The following is a 21,163-nucleotide window of genomic DNA, read 5'->3' as shown; positions in this document are numbered from 1 at the left end:
GGGGAACCAGGCCAAATGGGTCAGTTGGCCAGAGTGACACATGTTGGTTTTGCGCTCTGGGCTGCTTGCCCTCTGGGGATAAAGTTTCAGTGAACCAACTTATTTTTAGTGCTGACCGAATGCAGCACGGAGCCCGAGACTCGCAAAGTGAAAGGCTACAAGTGCACCGAGGGCCTGATCCAAATCCCACTGAAGCCAATGGAAAGACGCCCCTTGATTTCGGTGGGCTTTGCGGCAGGCACAGCCCCTGAGCCTAGGCAGAACAGCTCTGCAAGCCTTCTGAGCTGACCCCCAGGCTCGGCCTGGCACCCCGATCCAATCCCATCTCCGGCGTAGCAGACAGAAGCTGGGTACAGTCTGTGGCTGGGCTAGAGAGCCCTCCTCAGCCCCACAGTACAGGGCCGGGGTAGAGCCTAGACGGGAAGAGGTGGGGATGGAACTGAAGAGCCGAAGGCAGTTCTTGCTCCTGGATACGGTGACCAGATGTCCCATTTTTAAAGGGACAGTCCCGTTTTGGGAACTTTTTCTTATATAGGCGCCTATTACCCGCCCCACCCTCAGTCCCATCTTTTCACAGTTGCTATCTGGTCACCCTACTCCTGGAGGGCCTCCTCCAAAGTCCATTGACGTAAATAGGAGCCTGTCCACTGGGTCCTGGATCAGGCCCTAAGCTCTGAAACTGCATCCTTGGCAAGGGGGGCCGGGACAAGGCCTTTCCCCAGCCCCCCAATCCCCGGCCTCACTTGTGGTGCTAATTAGTGACTGCTGGCAGCTCCCGCGCTCTCCCCTCGGCCGGCCGGCGTGCCAGCTGTGGTAACGAACTCTGCCAGAGACGCTAATGGGGAACAGATTTCTCCAGCTGAACCGGGGTCTGCTGTCAGAAGCACAGTGCATGCTTTTGTCTGACGGACGGACGAGAGGGGAGTGGGAATGAGCACATACCACACTCTCCCCCCGCACCCCCCCCCCCACTCATCCCCACCCTCCTGTGCCTCTCCCGAGCTCTGCACATCTGCATCACTTGCCGCCATATGCGGAGAGAGGCATTTATATGCTGGCCAGCCCCGAGGTGGTGTATTTGTCCGGTCTCAGATGGGAGCTTAGCCTGACCGCCCTTGCGTCAAGACTGCCTCTTCTTGTGTGCAGGATTAAAAAGCCTGAGCCTAATTTTGTAAAAACAGCATGCACGCCAGCCACACACCCTGACACGCATGTCAACGAGAAAGAGGCCAGATTTTCAGAAGAGCTCAACACGCTGGGTGCTGCGCTCTGTGCCAAGTACATCGCCAATTATGGGTGATGAGCCCTTGAAATCCTGTCCCCCTAAATACCTCCGATGTTCCTGTGTTCATGAGCAAATGGGATCTTCTGGCAAACGCATACACGGCCGCCTTGATTTATCTGCCCCTTAAATAAGTGGCTTAAAATTCATGAGTAAGGAAGGGGAGTTTGGGTTCTCTGCGTGGTGGGGAATGATGTATTTCTAAATGTATGTGATATTAACGCCTACATACAGAGGCATCCGATGAAGTGAGCTGTAGCTCACGAAAGCTTATGCTCAAATAAATTTGTTAGTCTCTAAGGTGCCACAAGTCCTCCTTTTCTTTTTACATACGCTATAGTGACGGCTGCACTAGAAAATGCAAATAAAAATCACTGCTCACTGGAGCTGGGCCTAACCGAAAGTGAGGCTAAATGCTGAAAAGTGACACTGTAAAAATGCTCTCAGGAGCACAGCTGGGCAAACAACGCATTTTTTGGTTCATTGGCAATTTGGAAAAGTGGAAGAAAAAATCATTTCCGGGCTAAGGCAGTGTTTCGGTTTGACAAAAGGTTTCCTTTCGATTTTGCCCATCGTTTTAACGTTCTTGGGTGTTTCTTTAATAACCTTAAAGGATGTTTTGAAACAAAAAGTTTTTTCAGAACCAAAATAACCCAAGTGTTTCATTCTGAAAACGTTGAACGTTTTGATGGGGTTTTTTCTGATTGTTCTTGTGTTGTTTTGTTTTGGTGTCCAAACAAATAATTCCATGAAACTGACACGAATCTGTGACACGTTGCAGTGTTGCAATAGCTGCCTTTTTTGCTGAAAAAAGTTTCGTGTGAAAGATTTTCTCCCGGCTCTAATCAGAAGGCTCCAAATTTACTGTGTCTCTGTGACTCCAGATCAAATCTACTTGGCTTACAAAGAAAAATGATGTTTGTTTCCTACCAGCCAGCCCTGCACAGAGGCAGGCTGGCCTCTTTCCTTCTCGCTCCGATCCAGCAATCAGAACTGCTGACAGTGCACGAACCATGCTAGACTCCGGCTCACGCCCGCCCAAAGCCGAGCCGGCTCTGCGGAGTTCACAGGAGTAAAGAGCAGTCAGCAGATCTGATTGTGAATACATACAGGTTCACTACTGCAGTGCAACCGGTGTCATCATTTACATGTGTGCAAAGTGGGTGTTAAATGCTGCTGCTCTCCTTTGGTGGCATTTAAAACCTACAGGTTTAAATGATGACACAAAGCACAGAACAATGCTGAATTAACACCACAGGGCAGCATTTCTGAGTCAGGAGGTGTTCTTTTTAGAGAGCCAGGGTATAAAACCTGAGAGGACATGCCTCTCCCCAGCTTGTGTGCCACTGCAAGCTCAGCGTGATTTCTCCCTCTTATCCCAACTCTCTCCCGCTTGATCTGCGTTATACTCTCTCTGCTCTTCTCTTTCTAGCTCCCATCTTGGGTTTTCTTGCTCCTCTCTGGGCTCATTTTCAGCTGCTTCCCTTTCTCCTCCTCCTCCTCCTTTTGAGTAACAAGTTGCACCCACATAGCACTTTTCATGAAAAAATGTCAAATCTCTCAATGAAACAGGGTAATGCAACTGTTTTACAGATGGGGAAACTGAGGCACAGAGCAGTGGGCCAAAGTCACACCAAGTAACTTGGCCGAAATCACCCAGTGAAACAGTGGTGGAGTCAGAAATCCAGTCTCCCAGTTTCCCCTGCTCTAACTACCAGACTCTATTCCCAATCCCTCGTTTCCTTTCTCTTTTCACCATCTCCCTAATTTCTCATCCTTTCTCAGAGCAAGTTTGGATACAGAATTGCCCCTCCCACTAATTAAGCTGGTTATCCTTCCTGGTCTTTCAGCAAGCTTATCCCCATGCCTTTCCCTAATAACCCAGCAGGAAGTGAATTCCTGCTTGGGATGGGGCTTGAGTCTCCAGAGCTCACAGAGGAAATTTGGCTCATGAATATTAAACAGAAAGCTACAGGGGCCTCATTCTTGTTTCTGGCATCAGGTCATCAGCTGGGTTCTGGTGTAACTCTCACCTCACTTGCCTGCTTCAGCCCTGATGGACTATCCCTGAAATCTAACAGGATTTTGAGAGGAACTATGGGCCGGTCGCTCACCACAGCTTCCCAGGTCCTTCTGGGAAGGCAAGGCTTAAAAATGGGGTCTGCTGCAATTGCAGATCTGGCGGGCTCCTTTCCTGCACAGCAAAGCTGTAGCCTGTTATCTCCAGGGGGCTGCAGCTGACACTCATCACACACCTCTGTTCCTCCCTGCCAGTCTTAGCTCCAACCCTGTGATTTCTCCTTTGGAAGCTGAGGAACCCTGCACTGGCCCGTGGAATAGAATCCAGGAGGGAAGCCACAGGGCCTGAACAGAGAGGACGTGGGGATAAGCGCTCCTGGGATTCATATGGGATTTACTCTTTCCCAAGCGCCGCCTGTCCTGGAGTCCCCCGGGAGCTGGCTTTCCAGCCGAGGAAGCAGAAGGTGAGAAACGTTGACTTCGACACCAAACCTGCACGTCTTCCAAATGGTTCTGCAGGAAGGAGCCCTCAGCCGAAGCCTTGGCCCTCGAGTTCTCTCTCCTGCGACCCGCTGGTTGTGGCGGAAGGCTGGGAGCTGTGGGGCCAGGTTTGCAAGGGCTCAGCACCCAAAATGGGGGCTAGTTTTTCAGAAGAGCTCCTCTCTGTGTGCTGGGCTCCACTGCAGATCTGGACACTTCTTGAAGCTCTCTGGAAGTTCTGGCCACCTTCTAGGGGTGCTGGAGGGGGTCAGAGGGTCTGTTTGCAGAGGGCACGGAATGAAAATGATCTTCCTCCAGCAAATAATCTGGGGCTGGAGAGTGGAAAGACTCTCTTGGGGTTTGAGAAGTAAATTGTAGCCAGGTGGGTTGAGCAGCAGCCAGGAGGCTTGCCAGGAGCAAGAGCTCCAAGCTGGCTATTGAGTAGAGGCTAACATCAGCATATGAGCGGGGGACCAAAGCAAGGGCAAGGAAATGCCAGGTGCATTCTGCTCGCCAGTGGGGAAGCAAGAGGGCCTCACCGAAGGGTGAGCAGGGGAGGACGGGATGGTTGGACAGCGGAGCTAGACTTCCCATGTGGTGATTGACGCTCGGCTCAGACCACATTCGAGGTCCCACCAGGACCGTTACAGATGTTCTGAACCATCTCCCATGTGCAGGTCAGGCTCCACTCTCACCGCAAGACTCGCTCACATCCCCCGTGTGTCCCTCCTACATTCCAAACTAGCTTTGGGGCGGGAAGAGACGAGTCTCCTCCACCCCCATGACTCCCCGGTCAGCTCCCTACTTTCAGCCCAGCTGCCCCCACCCCTGCCCCGCATTTTGCTTTTCCCTAAAACACTGCGGGGGCAGAAATCTCCCCTTTGTGCTTGGAAAAGGGCACAAGGCTTTGAGACTAGCTGGAGCAGGAGAGGAAGGAGTTAACCCTGCTGCTTGGGAATTAATTAACAACAGATGTGTTAGGTTTCAATTAATTAATCTCCTGCCGACACTTGGTTTTTACAGTTCCCTCGGAAGCCTCTCCAAGTCAAGGAGCTGTCCGGATGCCAAAGCTAGCTCTGTGGCTGCAGGCCTGGTAGGTCACAGACTGGCAGGGCTGCCTGCATGGGCCGCAATGGCAATGCAAGGGGTTTGTTATTCTCCTGTTCGCCATAGGCTCCAGCTGGCCAGGGCACACACCCAGCCTCTGACACTGGGAGCAGTGAGCTGTGACACTTCTTGGACTGTTTCCCAAGGGCATGTAGGCTATCGGCTGAGAATTGCTCCCGGCTGGGAGTGTATGCACATGGAGGCTAAATGCCCTGCCAGATCTGGGGCAGAGTTAAGGTTGGCGTTGGTACAGCGAGTGGGGTGGCTGGGTCTCCTGCTTTTCTGCTAGCCCCTGTTTGCATCGTTACCCCATCCCACCACTCATTCTGTGCGTCTGTTTTGCTCTCTTGCTGCATGTTGATACGTAAGCACCAAGGTCTTATGCACAGGGACGGCTAATCTATAACCTGGGGACAATTACTACTTCCCTACCCCACGGCAGGGAGACGCAAGGATGAATTAGTCACTCTCCAGTGGGGCCCAGCTCTCATTTAAAACCAGCATGCCTTCAATTCCCAAACTCAAGGCCCGCTCTGAAGCTGGCTGCGGTCAGTGGAAAGACTCCCAGGGCAGGCAGTAGACATAGGATCAGTGTCCGGCTGTAGAGAGAACCTGGATGAAATCGCCTTTGTGAGGTGCCTTGCAGATAGCAGTGGTTCTCTCCAGGTCGCAGTGAGATGGGCCAGCCTGGGCCGTAAGCCATCCCGAGCCAAGGGTTCACTGGCTCAGGCGGGGTGTTCTGCTCCCTGTGGACTGGGCTGGCCTGGATCTGAATGTATCTTCTGGAACTCGAGCCAGGCCTATTAATGTATGGAAAGCAAAAGGGACGGTGGGCTCCCAAAGACTTCCTTAGCCTGGCTGTCTCAGCTGGAGGGACCCTCTTTGACTGATTATATTTAATTTGTGCCAGGCTCACTGCTGGCGATTTGTTAGGAGCGAGACACAGGGCATATGAATAATGAAAGTTCGTTGTCTAATTGCTGATCGACCGCGAGGGAACTGCACTCCCAAGCTCGTAGGAAGGCATTAAGGCACCATTCACTCGACCTGCCTGGATCTCACTTTGCCTGGATGTTGCTTTTCGCAATGTCCTCCGCTGTAGGAACGGCTGAGTTGGGAAGAAGACCCAAACGGAGAGGTGGTCAGGCCAGATGGAGGTTAGGGCCAAGGGCTTGGGATGTCTGGAAGGGAGTGGCGGGGACCTCATTTGTGTGGCCTGGACGATATTATTACACTGTCCTGCCATTGCTGTTCGTGCGCAAGAGCCTTCCCCTCTGCAGTCCCTACCACCTGTAACGGTCTCTGTGCGTCATTCTGCCTCATCAGCTCTCCGTCTCGCTCTCCATCTCTTCTTCCTCCTCCCCGGCAGGTTATTACTGAACACTTATGGCTACACTGCAATCAGGAGGTGTGACTGCACACAGCTCTTATCTTGCTCGATCTAAGCTAGCTCAAATGACTACATCAGTGAAGCCGCACGGGGGGGAGGGGGGTGGCATGGGCTAACCCTGCCCACACAGGATGTGGGATACGTACACAGGGGCTAGCCCATGGCGACCGGGCTTTGCTGCTATTGTTATTGGAGCTATCTAGAGCAAAGCTAATTCGCCTTTGCGATCATGCCTCTTAATAGCAACGTAGACATGCCTGCTTTGTAAAGCGTTCTGGGACATGTAGGAGACACCCTTGCTCTGCAAAATAACCATACTGGGTGGGGATTGAACCCCACAGTTTGGCCAGTTCTGAACAGTGACAGAGTCCAGGGGTTGGGGGATCTATGGCCCCATCTTAGACAGAGAGAGAGAGAGAGAGAGGCCAGCCATGAAAATTAGCTCTAGGCCTGATCTTTCCTAATGGTCAGGGATGAATATAACCCCTTGCAAATCCCCATTGTGACAGGAGCCTCCTTGGCAGGTGGAGAGATGGACTAAGGGCTCTCCAGCAGCCCTGCTTCCAACCCCCGGCAAGGGGGCATGGCTGTAGCATACTACACTATGGTGAGTCTCTGCTTCCCAGGGGCCTTGGGATGCAGAGTGTGAGTTAAGAGCAGCCTCAGGGCTGCTGTAACTAAGATTACAGAATACAGCGAGTACAAAGGGGCCTTTTCCCCACTACCCCTACATCCACCCCAGATCTCGCCACTCCTGCCGCCCCCTCAAGCACAGGACTGGAATAATTGGGAATCAGTCCCCTTATTCCTATACCAACACCAAAGAACTCAGAGAGGAAGGACAGTGTGTCCTGTCCACCCTTCTTCAGGCAGTGTAGTACTGTTCCACGCAGTCGGCACACCATGGCATCCTTTGCACCGGCTAGTATTAAAACCCAGCATGAGCAACGTTCGCTTTGGACTCATCTTGCTTTCTTGACGCTGCTCTTTAGCTTGCTGTGAAGGGCACAGAACGACATGAAGCTGCCCCCAGCCTAGATGTGTGTTTAGCAGCACTGCATGTGGCCTTAGACATTCAGCTAGATGAGAGGCAACGTTTCCAGAAGTGCTGAGATGATGTCCCACTTTTAAAGATGACTTGGACACTTAGGATTCTAAATCCCATTGACTTGACTTGGACTCCTGAGCGCGTAAGTCACGTGTCAAAAATGTCTTGAGTGACTTAGAAGCCTACGTTACTTTTCACAGAAGAACTCTGTGAAACTTGAAAGCTTGTTTCTCTCTCCCACAGAAGTTGGTCCAATAAAAGATATTCCCTCACCCACCTTGTCTCACTGTGTTATAATAGAAAAGATTCAAAAATAACCAGGAGTTTTGGAAGGGGTGTAATAAATAGAGCGGGTCAGAAAATGAATTTTGCATCCTGTGGGGGAAAAATGAGATTTCCAATTTTTATTTTTTTTAATCTCAAATCAGGATGAAAAACCAACATTTTGACATTTTTGGCAAAGCATGAAAAGATTTATGTTGGGTCCACCAAAATGTTTCCATTTCGATAAATGTGGAATGGTTCATTTTGATTTCAACCCCTTTTAATGTTTACTTCTCTAATATAAAATAAGTTTTGAAATGAAAAGTCAGTCCAAAATTTAAAAAAATCAAAACTCTTCATTCTGGACATGTCCATATATCCCATTTTGACATTTTTAAACTCAGGGTTTTTTTCATTTTTTCTCCTTAAACAATCAATACAATTTCACAAAAAATTCACTTTAGCCAGAAGGAAACTTTCCAATAACAAACTGTTTTAGATGAAGATTTTTTGACCTGCTCTAATAACAAGCCCATCTCCTCCAGGGCATCAGCCAACCTCTAACTGGCTGGAAAGAAACGACCCCATCTTTTCATGTGCTGTATATTTATACCTGCCTACTGTATTTCCACTCCACGCATCTGATGAAGTGGGTTTTAGCCCACGTAAGCTTATGCCCAAATAAATTTGTTAGTCTCTAAGGTGCCACAAGGACCCCCCGTTGTTTTTACCCCAGTAGGTTATGTTATCCTATCACTTCCTTGGACACAGACGCTGGTCAGAGATAGGATATGGGACTAGAGAGGTCCCACGTCTAATCAAGCCTAGAAGTTCCTTGCTTTCAACAGCGTGCCCTACTTGCGTCTTGAATCAAAACCACTCAAATACTAGTGAAAGGATTTTTCTTTTTCAACTACAAAGACCTTTTTGATCCTGTTTCCTGTCTGGCCACACATGGAAGTGGCTCAGTCTCAGAGATGGTTCACGAACCCATTGCCTTTCTTCTCACTTACACGTGCTGCCCTTAGTCGGGTCCCACTTGCTCCTTATTTGCAGTCCTGACCCTGCCTAATTGGCCTCCTCCCCTTTAATTAATGGGGATTTTAAAGGGCCGGGGGATGGGGAAATAAACAAACACATGGCACAAAAATCTTTCAAGCCAAAGAGAAAACAAATCATTGGAAGGCAAGGACGTTTGTTTAATCATCTAGGTTCTGGGAGGCTGCCTCTGCTAAGCAGAGCCAGTGGAAGGATGGGGGCAAGCAGGGAAGCCTGTAGTCTATTAAGCTTCCTTTGAGAGCCTGCCAGACTGACAACAGCTGGAAGAAATTAACATTTCAGGTCTGTCAGCCGGTTCGCTGGGTCTTTTTCCCCCCAGAAAACAAACAGCTTGATGACTGTGGTCTCGGCAGCTTCACCTTCTCACTCTCTGAGGTCCCTGGCTGCAGACAATAGCTGGCTTCATCAGATTTAAAAAAAAAAAAAAAAAACCTGCAAAGAGAATAGAGTGCCAAACAAAGTTTGGATCACACTCTAAAGCAGGACTACCACTGGGAGTGAGGGTAGAAATGCCACCTTCTTCTGCAGCATCTTCTGTGTGACATTTACTGGACCACAGATGTGCATTGGTTCCTTTAGGCCTGTCGATTTGGTACCTCTAGGGAGAACTCTGCCTTATGCCACACAGCACCATGCTGAACAAAGAGCACTGCCGGTTAAAAATCTGACCTCCGATCATTAGCGGGATGTGTCCCCCCCTACACATGTGCCCTGAAGGGATTAATGGAGGCCAGAGGAGCCAATTAACCTATTAGGCTGAAGGCCGAGAGGAAAGCCCTAATTAGGGGAAGCTCACCTGTGCGGGAACAGATGGGACTTCTATAAAGCCAGGGAGCTGAGAGCAGGCAGGGGGCTGCAGGGAGGTGTCTGCAGTCACTCCATGGGAGAAGGGAGGTGTGTTTGGGGGCTGTAGTCCATGGTCACTCCCTGGGAGAAGGGAATAGAGAGGCTGGCGAACCCCAGGAGTGCTGGGGTAGGAAGTAGTCCAGGGAATAAGCAGCAAGGTTGGGGACTGAACAGACCTTGGCTGCGTGTTGTAGGGTCCCTGAGCTGGAACCTGGAGTAGAGGGCAGGCCTGGGTTCCCCGACCCACCACTGGGGAAGCGGCACCAACGGGGCAGTGAACTGGAAGACTTCCTGGGTCTCTGTGGGAGTGCCACACACTTGGAAGGACTGTGCCCCTGAAGGGGGGATGCTGAGCGATCTGGCCAGAGGGCCGACTCACGGAGAGGACGCTGCGGTTACTGGAGTGAGAGCAGGGCTGCAGACCAGAGAGAGACGGAGTGACGGCGTGCGACCGCGGGAAGGGGCGTTGACCTCACGAGCTAATCCCTGGAGCGACCAGGAGGAGGCGCCAGCCTAGCAGTGAGTGAAGCTCCCTGCCACAAGGGGGCTAAAGCATTCAGTTACCAGTGTGCCTAGAGGCGGCTGTGTGTGAGTAGTGGGGAGAGCCTTGCAGCGTATGCAACACCCTTGAAAACATTCATCCTCTCTCGGTCATTGCTAGGTGAGCGTCCTGCCTTCAGGATCGCTCATTGGCCGATGGCGGCTGGTTCTTATGACGTCATGCTTCTCTTTCGTGTTTGATTGGCAGAGTATGCTACCACTTAATATCCTGCTGGGGGAGTTATTTGAAAACTGGTCCGAGCTGGAACGGCCTCTCACCTGCTGATGTAGCTGAACTAAGCTGTCTTATGATGCTCGTTGTTTTATGTAACAATCCTCCCGAGACTGCTTAGACTCTCGATCATGCTCCATATGCAGCAGCCCTTTGGCTCGCCATTGTTTCGTGTGGGGGTGGGGTCTCAGTCAGCTTGGCGTTGTGTTGGCCTCTAAAGAATACTGAGAAAATTATCTCGTGGGGTCAGAAGCTGTCTGAACTCTACTACATTTGAAGCGCGTAGAACTGGCAAACTCCAGCTGATTTCTGTGCCAAACTACAATCCACCTGACTTCTTCAGCCAGCCTGTGTATGCTGGGGCCTGAGCATAGACCATATATCTCCAGGTTCTGCATTGCTACTAAGTTGGAGAAGGAAAATACATCACGGTTTGAGTTTACCCTACACTGCGTATGGTGAGTAAAGGGACCAAAGACCACGCGGAAGGCAGCTCAGAATATTCTATTCTGTGCGGTTTTTTATACGATGCTCCTCACAGATCTGAGCTTCTGACTGGGATCTGATCAAGATCTACCAGCCCAGAAGTGTTGAGCACTGGGTCCCAAGGTGCTGTGTCACACAGGAGAGCTCACATTTGCTCCAGCATTGCCAGGGAGCAGCACAATCCCCACGGGTGTTTGCTTGAGCCTTGGAAGAGCCCGGAGAGATCAGGGCAGACAAAGAAGAGCAGTACTACCTTGGGTCCTCAGTTAGTCTTCCACCACCAGCAAGCCCATTCTCCTTGTACATTGCTCTCTGGTGATTGATCCAGTGATGCCAAGGGAGAGAATTTCCCATTCACTACAGTAGACATAGGCTAGCCCCTTAAATCTCCTTCTGTTCTCTATAGATCCCCTTCTGACCTAAGCTTGTGTCCCCCCCATCCCAGTCTGTCCATTGCTGGTTTATACAGCTCCAGATTCCTCTCCAAAGTGTCCTTAATCAATGAGAATTATAGAAACCTTGTTCCACCTTTTGTCTCCAAATCATTTGATCATGGTTCTGAAATGTAACAAACCAACCAAAAAAAGACTCCATTCAATAATGGCAAAAGACAGACGGAGATGGCAATCTAACTGCTTTGAAAAAACTAGGCCCAGATCCACAACTGGTGGAACTCAGCGTAGTTCCATTGAAGTCGACCGAGCCACACCAGCTGAGGAGATCATCTGTGGCATGGATTGCTCTAAGGAGGTGCCTACCAGCTTAGTGGGATCTGGGTAAGTCTTTCTTCTTCAGCCTTGCTCAGTTGCAGTTTGTTGATACGTAAGTTGGCCTCGGTAGACTGTCGTACTAGCAGGGGTTCCCCACTTTGTAGGTACTCATCGCTGAAAAGCCAGGTGAGGTCTGCTCACACCTCCGAGAGAGCTGTAACCATCCCCTGGATGTTGACTTCATTTAACACCATTCTTCTTCCCACCCCCAGTAACTAAGCCTTGACTGAAGGCCAACTGTAGGCCTACGTGAACATGCAGGCCCTGCATTCATACAGACGTGCCAGGCCTGATGAGACAATAGATCAACACAGTGCTGGTGTCGTCCCTCCTGGCTCGGCTTTCTGATCTGGATTGGATGCTTAGGCGCCCTTCTCAAAAGATCCAGGGCCTGATCCTGATCTCAGCTACACCAGTGCAAACGCAGTTCACGTATACAGGTGTATCACTGACATCTCACTCCCGAGATTTTGTCCTGTGTATTGTCTCTCACTAAAAAGAGGTTGTCATTGGAATGAGATCTGTGCTTTTGGTTGCCCTTGGAGCAGGAGTTCAGATGAATTTTTTCCAACATTGGAGAGGTCAGTAAAACAATTGGGAGAAGCAATTGCTACCAAATGAGTTGACGCTTGGCCTAGGTTTTGTGTAGTGGCTGTGTGTGTGGTCTAGGCCTGTTCCACCATCTGCCAGCAGGAGTCACTGTAGGGAATGGCCTAAGTGGACTATTCTGGGTGAAACTCACAAGCTATTCCTGCAACCCAGCCTATCCCATGCATGCGGGAGGGGATGACGATGGTGAGTTGTCTGGAAGCAGGCTCACAGCTCCCCATGTCTTGCCTACCCCAGCAAGAATAGCTGTAGGGAGTGGAATATTATTATTATTCATTATGTGTATTGCAGGAACACCTATGAGCCCAGTCATGGACCAGGACTCCATTGTGTTAGGTGCTGTACAAACACAGACCAAGTAATGGTGCTGAGGCCAGGTCTACTCTAGAAACTTTTGCCAGTGTAGCAATGTGATGTAAGAGTGTAACTTTTTTTTGTAATGAAATTTTTATACCGGCAAAAACAGTAGCAAACGCCCAGTTATACCAGCAAATTTCAGTGCTGCTTTCGTTCAGCGAACTGATACAAGCAATGCCAGCAAAAACACGGTTTTGACGGGAGACCCTGCATCTGCCCTAGGAGACGGCTTACCCTACTTTGCTGATACTAGTCTGGCAACACTGGCAAACCTTTTCTAGAGTAGACTAGACTAGTGGCTCTCAACCTTTCCAGACGACTTTCAGGAGTCTGCTCGGTCTTGCGTACCCCCAAGTTTCACCTCACTTCAAAACTACTTGCTTACAAAACCAGCCATAAAAATACAAAAAGGGTCACAGCACAATATTACTGAGAAATTGCTGATGTTCTCATTCTTACCACATAAATTATAAAATAAATCGACTGGAATATAAATATTGTACTTACATTGCAGTGTACAGTATACAGAGCAGGATAAATAAGTCATTGTCTGAAATGTTAGTTTGTACCGACTTCGCCAGGGCTTTTTCTGCAGCCTGTTGTAAAACTAGGCAAATCTCTGGATGAGTTGATGTCCCCCCTGGAAGAGCTCTGCGTAGCCTCAGCTGTACGCGTGCCCCTGGTTGAGAACCACTGGCCTACACCTTATTCTCCAAGCTCCCGTTGTCCAGATTCTCCCAGCAGGAGTCAGGAAGGGAGCAGCCATGTCGATCTAGCAAAGGCTTTTCCAGAGAGGATGGTCAGGAAAAGGTGCCTCATAAATCCAAACAGTGATTTCCTGCTGCAGGCGAGGGGAGTTGTTTTCTTTAAAAACGCAGCTGAAATCGGAGAGGGGCTGGTGTTAGTTTAAATCTCTCAGAGCTGGGGAGTTTGCTGTATGATCAAGACAGGGCCAGCAGCCAAGGCGTGTACACCCCCCATTTGAAAGCCATTAACAGGAATATTTCTGGAGGAGAATTAGGCACATATCTTTAACCCACATTGAAATGCACTGAATGGGCTTAAGCCTGTTTGGGATATCGAGTGAAAATATGGCAAAGACTCTGTTTTAAAGCAGGAGGGACAGGGAAAGCTGGCACACGTTTCGCACACATCCATTTGCAGCGCACACACGCGCCCATCTGTGTACAGCCCCACATGCATTCTTGCACATATGCGCCCAGCCTCATGTGGATTCTCACGCCCGCACACATTTCCACGCGTGCAGCGTCACGTGAACGTGACCGTCACAGGGTTATTATTTCTATTAGAGAAAAACAGAGAGGCCCCACTGAGAGCAGGGCCCCACTGTGCTAGGCACTCTATGTACACACACACAGAGGAAGCGATGGCTTCAACCTTGACAAGCTTACAGTCTAGACAAGACAGACCAGAGGTGGGAGGGGAACCAGATTGACACAAGGTCACACAGCAGGTCAATGGCAGAACTGGGAATTGAGCCTGGGGTTGCCTCTTCTACCACACCGTGCTTCCTGCCTGCTCATCATCCCTGGCATTCGCACTCCTACCTGGTCTCACCGGCAGTGCTGCATGTTTTCGCACGTTTTCCCACACAGGCATGCAGTCCCGCACGCTTTCTCTCACTTGGTCTTGTGCATTGCCACACTCACGCTTGCTATCCTGAGTCCTCACGCATGGACACCCAGCGCCCTGCTGTCACACACACACCCCACCATCCCCAGCTGCTCGCTCCCTAGCTCACGTTGCCTCATACACATTGTCACACCCATTTATAACCACAGTTGCAGAAGAGATGACAGCTATCTATCATGCTGAACTGAGCCCCATTACCATAGCACTGAGCACCTCACTGTATTTATCCTTCCAACCCTCCCCCCATGAGGTAGGGCAGGGCTATTATCTCTGTTTTACAGATGGGGAAACTGAGGTACAGAGAGGTGGAGTGACTTGCTCAAGGTCACGCAGGGAATCTCTGGCTAAGCAGGGAACTGGACCCCAGTCTTCCTAGTCCCAAGCTAGCACCCTAACCACTGAGCAAGACTTCCTCTTAAGTTAAAGTCAATAAAAAAAAACATACAAGGTCTAAAAGGTTACACGCCTTTCACTGGGGAGTGTTCCTGGGCCAGATTTTCAAATGTTCCACACCCACAGTGGGGCAGATTTTCCCAAAAGAACTCTGCTCCCATTCAGCCTAAATGAGGCCGGATTTTCAGAGGAGCCCAGAACACTGCCCGTGCACTGGGTGCTGAGCACTTTGAAAATCTGGCTGTCCGTTAGGTGCCTGACTGGGAGTGGTGCGCTTTTGAAAAATCTGTTTTCTCTTAAAGGCACAATGGTGGCGGGGGGGGAACCAGGCACTGATACAGGAGAGTAATTGTTTGCTTCTAGCTGACCTAACACATTCTCCTTACAGAAGCTGTTTTCTTTTTGTTTTGTTTTTTTCCCCCCTAAATAACTGATTGCTCTTATCTCTTCAGGTAACATTTGTCATCAGCATTTTTTTCGGAGAAGCTGGATTATTTACAAGTTCCCCCCGCCCTGATTTTAAACACTACCCGGATGCACACATGATCCTAGTACAAACACATGGTCTGATTAGCTTCAAATCCCGGGCAGGCCTTGCCTCTGGTGATGGGCGAGTTGCAGTGCTGCAGAAAAATTTAATATGTAGTTTATAACAGACCCGGTCCTGTGCGTCATGGCCACCCCATTGGGCTGGGGTCAGAGCCTAGTTACCCTGGAATAGTTCCGCTGATGTCAATTTTACAGTGGTGTGAGTTAGCGTAAAACGGAGCCATACAACAGGATTTGCTTTACCCACCACTCAGCTGCAACCCCTCTGGTTGAAACGCAGCTGTTTATTGGTATGAAGAAGTTTACAAAGGTAAGGAAGGAAGTATTAATAGCCCTTTTTTATAGATGCAGCAACTGGGGCACAGAGAGATCAAGAGTTTGGTTTTTAGAAGTACTGAGCTCTCTTTGACCTCTGAAAATCAGCCCTTGAAGACCTGCCCAATGTCAGAGAGAGAGTCAGTGGAAGAGCATCCTGGTTTCCTCACTTCCCGTCCGCTGCTTTAGTAGAAGTTGCAGCCTCTTTGTTTAATCGTTCACCACCGAGCAGCTGAAGTAAGTTGTTTTTGGAGTAAGAGTCGGATTCTCTACTGCTCTTGGGTCCCCGCAGAGCAGCAGGGGGGTGGAAGGCATCAGAGCACCACTTACAGCTGCCTGATTCTCTGGCCAGTTCAGTCCCAGAAATGGGCCTGGTGGAGTTTAGAGGAACCTGGGGGTCGCTCTAAACTCCACCAGTTCCTAACAATCCAGCTCAGAGATGGCTGGTGTACAGTGTACTTTGGTCACTGCCCCGCAACATCCCCCTCCCCCGCATATCCCCTGCATCAGTTTCAGGAAGGGGAGGTGATGTAAGAGGCTGCTGAGAATGCCCAGGTGCGGGGAGAATTTTCCGGGCCCTCCCCCAGTTTTAGCCCCTGGAGCGCAAGCTCTGTATGCACTGTTAACTTTTTTGTGTGTGTGCCCTTGAGCTTATGGGGAGAATGTTTTCCTCCCCCTGTGAATTGATGGTTGTGAATTGCTTCACGCTGATTGCAGCGTATCTCAAAACACTCACTGATAGTGGGACTGTTTGAGTGAGAGAGATTTCAAGTGCCTCACTGAACCGCACTGCTGACTCCACCCTGCTTTATAAAAAGCCCCTCAAAAAGAACTGGAGAGTAAATGCAGAGTGGAAGGAGCCTGAGGAGTGTGTATTCAGCTGCCTTTGAGGTTTGGATAGGTGCAGTCATTAGCTGGAGCTGTATCTTGCTTATTCAAGGCAGCAAGCCAACTCCTGCCCTCAATTACACCCGTGCAACCACACTGACTTAAATGGGCTTGTATGGGTATAACTAAGGGCAGAATTTGGCCTACTGTGATATTTATACCTGGAGCCAGCTTGGTTGGGAGTTCTTTTAATAATGTTTTCATTTGACTTGCGGGTCTGCTTTTTGATACTGCAGTGAACTAGCTTTTGTGTGTGTGTCTATTTTGGAGTGAGAGAGAGAGAGAGAGAGAGAGAGAGGGATCACTGCCCACTACTGGATGGAATAAGAACTGCTCAACTGTGTGTCAGAGGCCCCAGGCTGTTAATGGAGATTGTCCATGGCTTAAATGCTAGTGATAATAATAACAATTAATATCTAGCTCTTATCTAGCACTTTGCCACAGCAGATCTCAAAGTGCTTTACAAAGAAGGTCAGTGTCATTATTAATTACTATTATTATTTATTAGTAGAGGCTGTGTTTTCCTTGTGCGGCAGGAAGACCAGAGTTCTACCCCAGGGTTCTGCATGGTCCTGGTGAGTCCCAATGTGCTGTGGCATCCTCTCTTCTCCCTGTTTAAGTGCCTTTCGTGTCATTTTTTGCTCTTCACCCCAGGCAGTACTTGACGTTATCTTGATACTGCAGTTTTTGGTCTGAGAATATCTGGCTTCCAGTTGCCAGGCACCGCGTTTATTCATTTTGCTGTTTGTTTGTTTCTTCTCTTGACAGAGTGGGATTGAAAAATGTTTCACCCTAGGGGTGGATGCATAGATTCCAAGGCCAGAAGGGACCCTTGTGATCATCTAGTCTGAGCTCCTGCGCAGCCCAAGCTAGAGAACTGCCCCAGAATAATTCCTAGAGCAGATCTTTTAGAAAAACACCCAGTCTTGATTTTAAAATGGCCAGTGCTGGAGAATCCCCCACGACACTTGGTAAATTGTTCCAATGGTTAATTACCCTCCCTGTTAAAAAATTCCCCGTGGAAAGGAGAGACTAGTGGTTTCAAGAGTGCAAGACATCTCCTTCAGCTGGTTGGGATGCGTCCATATAACTTCCATTTGTTGTTAATTTTTTGACAGTGGGGCCTCATGCAATGAGACGAATGGCAACATTTTCAAAAGCCTCTAAGACCCATTTTCCAAAGAGACTTAGCCCTACGCCCTTTCAGGTATTTCGGTGCCTAAGTCCAGTCCTTAACTTTATGGCGTGCCTAGGAACGCAGTGGGCCCTCTTACAAAACCTGTCTAGCTGCTACACTAGTTCTGCACATCGCCATGGCAGTGAATATACTTCATAAATGGCTTCCAGATGTTCTCAAATAATCATCTCTCTCCTGCAGTCTGTGTTGTGCTTTCATATACTGCCATGTGGGTCAGAGCATCTCTCCAGTCCTCCAGCCTTTAAAACATGACCTGGGTTGCTGCTGATCATGAACTCAATCTCTTTCTCAGTTTGTCATGTGAACGACTGACCCTTGCATTTTAAAAGGGATATTCGGTCGCCAGCAATGTGCTCAGCCTGTAGCTCTGAAGGCATCACGGCAGTCTGTACCCATCCCCCTCTATGCATCAGTGGTGCAACTGTGCTTGGATTTTGGGCCAGAACTTCAGCTAGTGTAAAAGGGTGTAGCTAGGGAGTGGAGGATCTGACCCATTATACACAATCCTTGGCATCTCAATAAACCGCAGTTACTAAGGTGTGCAGTTTTTCTTCTGGGAGCCTCATAGCTTGGGTCATTTCAAACCAGGCTGCACAAAGCCCTGTAGAACATTCTATAGGAACAAACGACACTGATCTCTATGGGATGGACTAGAGCAGTGCTTCTCAAGCTATCGGATGTGGGGGACTGGTAATTTTTTTCCCCCCATTGTACGCGCAGACTGGCAGCCGATGGCTCGTGGACCGGCACCACTCCGCAGACCACCACTTTGAGTAGCACTGGACTAGAGGACCAGGCAGGTCCAAATTTTTCCAAGGGTTCTATATTAGCGGGGACAATTTCCCGGCCAACAGAGCAATGCTGCTGCTATGTGATCTTCTTCTCGGTCAATATAATTGAGGCTGTGTGGAGGAGGGGTGTAAAATCAGGACACTAGGACTCCAGTGGGAGCAAGTGAGAACTTCAGAGGTGCTGAGCATCCACAGCGCCCAGGGACTTCAGCCAGTCATGGTAGGGAGAGTTTATGGAATTAGATCTGAAGTGATGTCTAGTCTGGAAGCACAGAGACGTCTCCCCGGGAAAAGAATCATTACAACAATGATTAGAAGAGGTGTCGGAGACAGAGTAACCAATGGATTTAGACTCCGAGTTCTACCATATCAGGAGGAGGAGAGCAAGCGAGACATGGAAGAGACAAGGGCTGCGTCTGAGATGGATATTCTACAGGTCCATTCCGATTCTGGGGAGTGATGTGTTATGGCCTTTTGACCATGGAATAAGTCCCCTCATGTAGAGGGAGGCACTGATCAAACCCGATGACGTTCTGTGCCTCTTTGGCGTAGCTGAGCCCAAATCAAAACCTCAGGTCGAAAATCTGGACCCAGATCTTGCAGATGGCCCCCATTTTTGTAACAATCCTGGATCTGAGTGGCCCTGATTTTTGGGGTGTTGGACATTTGAACTTTGCAGCTTGGTTCCCGTCTCTGCTGCTCAGGTCTCTTGTGGCTGTCCAGGCTGTTCATGGGTCACAGGCATGTTTCAGTCCAGCACAGGTTGAGTTAGGGAAGTTGTACCTTCAACTCACTGAACAAGTGACCTGAGCAAGAACCCGGGATGCCTGACTTCCGATCCCTGATGAAGGGACACTGAGACTTTGGAGCTGCACGGCCCCAATTTGAATCCCAGTTCCTCCTCCTGGTATCTCAGATCATAATGGCCTGAGCACCAGCAAACCTATGAGACTCAGAAGTTCCTGAAAAGTCCACATATACCAGGGGTGTCCAGAGATTGTCCAGCCAATGGGGTTGCACTGGCAACTTACCAGCAGCCAAAGGGGTTGCCCTTAGATTGCATTAATGGAATTCCTCTACTCATGTGAAACAGCCGGGTTCGAATGACTCCAATGGAGTGATGACAAATTTACACCAGTTGAGGAGCTGAGTCATAGACTAAACAGCTCCCGTCTTTAACGAGGGGATGCCACCCATGGAAGCTACAGGTCCAGTGTGTAATGCCTGACATTGATCTTCTGCTGGCTGCTTGGATTGAAGCAGAGCAGTGTATGCTGGGAGATGTCTCCGCAGGCCACCGCTCCATACTGAAAATGAGCATCTGTGAACCTCACTGGAAAGTTTCTGTTATGTGCAACTCCCAGAGGAGGCGCTGTGGGGGCCTTTCTGCTCTCATCGGACTATTATTACTGTTGGTTAGGCTTTCTGTAGTGGTAGCACCTTGAGGCTCCCATCAGGGTCCCATTGTGCCAGGTGCTGGGCACACCTCCACTCCAAAGTCCGTGTCCCAAGGAGTATACGATGGAAAAGAATTAGGTCTCATCCAGACTTGCGACTTGAGAAGGCAGAAAGAAGTCCAGCAGTGGGCGCTCAGCCTGTTCAGAATACTGGATGAAAATGAAATCCTCCGTAGGACCAGGAGGAGGTTCCACACTCACGTTAATGCCTTTCCCCCTGTTTGCTATCTGTGCAGCCACAGCATCTTCCTGCTCTGCGCACGTATCCTTAAACGCCAGTTCATGTCTGTCATTCAGCAGTAGCATCTTCTTGCCATGGCTTCAGATCTTCCCTCCCAAACATGCAACCCTCTCCCCCGGCTTTAATGAGCAGCTTCGATAGATTTCACTCTGCACGGGGGTTTTGTTCTTCCCTGTTTTCTGGTTCCTCCAGCTGTTGTTTCACACAGCAGATATTTGTTTTCTAGAAGCCCTGGTGGGGATGGTGGGAGGGGATCCAGTCACAATTAATTTCCTTAAAGAGCCAGACAAATCTCTGCTCTGCCCCTAAATCTTTTGTGCACGGGCGAGATGAAGAGCAATCCCTGGGGTGCTTCTTTCGATCCTGGCCCATGGGCTGTTTTGTTGAACTTGTTTGATCCCAGGGTACTTTCCATGAGAGCTGAGATTTTCTTGCTTTGGTCTTCTGGCCAGATTCCAGTTCGAATGATTACATTCAGGCTCAGTCAATTCTCCACAGCATTCTCCTTGACATCACTGTCCCAAACCGCTGTGCAGAGGAGCTGTGCACGGCACACAGCTGCTATTCTACGTTCCACCCCAGAGGTGACATCATTCCAGGGGCAGGCAATTCCTGTGTTTGTCGAGCGCCTCGCATCCAACATGCTGTGCTCTCCTGGAAACTCAGCCGCTTATTTAGGTGGCTGTGTGGGAGCTGAGTCCTCCTAAAAAGTCTGTCCTAGGCAATTTGCCCAGGGTCCCATTGGAACTCTGTGGGTGAGGTAGGAACTGAACTCAGATCTCCTGAGTCCCAGCCAAGTGCCCCACTATTTTTCATCCACAGAGGTCAGCTCATGCTAGATAGGGGTGTAAAGCATGATTACCCCCACTTTACAGATGGGCAACTGTGACACAGAGAGGTTGACTGACTTTCCTGAGGTCGCACCGATACAGAGGGGCAGAGCTGGAAATGGAACCCAGGAGTCCTGACTCCCAGTCCCCTGCAGCAAACCTATCCTGCTGAGGCAAGCCAGCTTGACTTTTCAATTCCCTTTCCTTCAGGATGGATTTTAGTGATCACGCAATGCAGTGCATCTTGGTTGACTCTTGCCTGGGAACCGTGCAAAATAGAAGACAGAAAACCCCAAGTGGAAGATGCGCGCTCTCTCTCTCTCAAAAAAAAATAACCCCCCAATGAATTGTTACGCGAC

At 49.6% G+C, this 21,163-nt stretch overlaps 1 long non-coding RNA gene across 1 annotated transcript in view; it reads right to left on the bottom strand.

Annotated features, from left to right (window-relative positions):
* Positions 1-21,163, bottom strand: part of LOC141975523 (uncharacterized) — a 44,625-nt gene that overhangs the window by 13,651 nt on the left and 9,811 nt on the right. Inside the window, exon 2 of the long non-coding RNA XR_012635946.1 lies at positions 12,997-13,367. This is a non-coding gene — a long non-coding RNA (uncharacterized LOC141975523). The remainder of the gene's footprint in view (positions 1-12,996; positions 13,368-21,163) is intronic.

Source organism: Natator depressus, chromosome 21 (genome assembly GCF_965152275.1).
Source record: "Natator depressus isolate rNatDep1 chromosome 21, rNatDep2.hap1, whole genome shotgun sequence".
Lineage (NCBI taxonomy): Eukaryota > Metazoa > Chordata > Testudines > Cheloniidae > Natator > Natator depressus.
The sequence above is the reverse complement of the archived record's forward strand: the minus strand, read 5'-3'. Positions and strand labels throughout refer to the sequence as shown.